The sequence below is a fragment of the Anabas testudineus genome, chromosome 18 (genome assembly GCF_900324465.2).
Source record: "Anabas testudineus chromosome 18, fAnaTes1.2, whole genome shotgun sequence".
Lineage (NCBI taxonomy): Eukaryota > Metazoa > Chordata > Actinopteri > Anabantiformes > Anabantidae > Anabas > Anabas testudineus.
This window is the reverse complement of record NC_046627.1, coordinates 7153635-7156298: the sequence shown is the minus strand read 5'-3', so window position 1 is coordinate 7156298 and position 2664 is coordinate 7153635. Positions and strand designations below refer to the sequence as shown.

The following is a 2664-nucleotide window of genomic DNA, read 5'->3' as shown; positions in this document are numbered from 1 at the left end:
TCAAAATGTGTCTTCTAACCAGTTGATCTAACTAAATAAAGCTTTGTGCAGTCTGACAAATGCTTCTCTCCTGGTCTCAGATTGAAGCCATAGAAATCTGCAGTATATAGATTTACCCAGCAGATGTCTCCATGTCTGTTCCACACGGAGTCTCCTAAAGTTCAGGACGGTGAATTGTCTTCGGAGCTACTTTTGCATTCTCTCTGCTCCATAATGATCTATTGTGAGAGTAGAGCCTGTATCATGCAGTAGATCCCCGCTGGCTGTGTCCACAGAGAGTGGGTTCACCCTCAGCTGTGAGCAGCAAGTATCACTGGAACTCAGAGAGATGGAGACAGTTCATTAACGGAGCTGATCAGCTCTCAACACTGTTATTAGACTGTGACACTGACTGACAGTAGCTGGATCACAGCTGGGATGCTGCTGTCCACTGGGACTGGAGCTGGATTTGTGCTTCACTTGTTATTATTGGATTTGCTCAGTGGGAATAAAAACTATATGAACCACTCGGTAGAGTTAGTTCATGATGGTTACTCACTATATGCAGAGTGGCCGAGCACCTATGGAAAAATAATACCCCCACTGTGACCTGTAGGGGGGGTCATAGTTCCCTCATCAGACCAGACAAATAACCAACAGAGTCTATTAAAAACCTGAGGCTGTAGTAAGTAAATAAATACGTTCCAACTGCACATTTACTTGTTTTATTTTTCCAAACGTCTGCACAACACTACTAGTATATTACACTGAATCACTGAACATTTGAACGAGTCCAAATCATTCAAAGATCCTCAACCTAAAACTACATGAAACATGAGTTTAACTGTAAAATCAGCAGTGAACACGTGTTACACATAATAACAATGTGTTGGTTGTACTGCAGACATCTGGTATCAAAACGTCAACACGGTGCTATATAGAGGTTTCTGTTGACCCACAAGAGGGTGCTGAACAGTCCACAGGACACCAACACACTACTACTGGTGACATCTTCAGCATTTTTAGATTCACTATAAATCTTACATTAAATGTATTTTATGATAAAAAGAATATTGACATTACAAATCTAGAATTGTGTAGTAGTTTTAGTTTTTTAGTGGCTGTAGTTGTAACGTGTGTGTTTGAGGTCTTGATGACAGAGGAACTGATTTCAGACTGAGATCCACTTCCTCATTTCTCTTCATAGCTACGAGCACCTGAGTCCAACATTCACTACTGTGACAACAACCACACAGTTCAGCAGGTGAGAGAACAAATCCCCAAAGTGTCCATCAGAATCGGTCAACCATCGTTTCACCTCATCTGCACTTGGTCATGTGAGCTTGTGATGTCTGTGAACATTACACCATCATCTGCATAGATAGTGAACTCTAAGACTGTAAAAGTATATGAATTTAATCAGGCTAAATCCAGTAAAAAAAGTAATCATTTATAACGTTTATCTTTCTACATGAATGTCCCTGATGAGCTAAATGGTAAACAGATTCACAAAGATGGTTTGATCAGATATTTATTGTATATCAACACAGAAAGCCGTAACTCTTTTCAAATGTTTGAATCTTATTTTTAAGTTTTCAAATCATTTTCAAACATTCAGCTCCTAGTTTCAGTGTTGTCAGAAGTGATACTGTCTCATCTCATAGAAATATAGAAACACATGAGCACAATCCAAACTAAAGTCAGATCATCAAACTACAGTTAGTCCATGGGACAGGTTCTGTTAAGTAGATATCTAGAACTTTACTTACTAACAACCACACATTCATGTTTCTGATGGTTCACTCTCAGAGCTTCTTTAACACCAACACAAAAACTCTTCTTCCACTAGGACACTTTGGATTTTGCTCCAAATGTTCAACTGAAACTTTTCCATCACAGAAACAAAGAACAAAGTTGAAGTGAATAAAGCTCAATTTGAGCTCAGTGTGTTGGTTCAATACAGCAGCCTGAAGGAACACACTGATGTCCTGCTGTAGGATACAAACACATGCTTTTATTCTGAAAGGTACAACTGCAGCTTGTGGTCCAGCAGCTGCAGGAGTCATTGTTTGATCAAGTCAGACACACAGATGTGTTTCCAGATGTGTGTGGATGCTGTAGATGAACCAACAGCACTTACAGATACAGTCCACAACAACAGTGAGTCCACTCCTGGTCAGTATCACTGTTAAGAGAAAACTGTGAAACAGCTAATCATAATCATATTGTCACACTCTGTACTCATGCTAACAGCTAATCATATTGTCACACTCTGTACTCATGCTATCATTGTTTTGGTTTATACACAGCCTTCACCCATAACACATAACTGACGGACCCCAGGACCGGAATAGGCCGGTTCTCACACACACACAAACATACACACATACACATCATCACACCCACTCACACTGTGTACATTCTTATATCACATGACTATAAATAAAGGACCAAGGAACTCCCTCGGTGTACTCTCTCAGGGTGTTACACTGAGGAGGGTGCCCTTTGTACAAAGACTACGCTGTCTGTGTCTCATCTGTCTGATTGCAGGGTTTCTTAGCAAGGAGTGAAATCATCATAGGTGAAATTCATCATAGGTGACAATCTCCTGACATTTCTCTGGTCCTTCGAGCCGGATTCGTGACTGTTTTGGCGACACTGAAGTTCCACACCGAAGTCTGTCGA

At 40.5% G+C, this 2664-nt stretch overlaps 1 long non-coding RNA gene across 1 annotated transcript; it reads left to right on the top strand.

Annotated features, from left to right (window-relative positions):
• The first annotated feature begins 120 nt into the window (after positions 1–120).
• LOC117153093 lies at positions 121–1817 on the top strand. Its single transcript, XR_004463528.1, has 2 exons — positions 121–664; positions 1187–1817. It is a non-coding gene; the product is annotated as an uncharacterized LOC117153093 (long non-coding RNA).
• Positions 1818–2664: the final 847 nt, after the last annotated feature.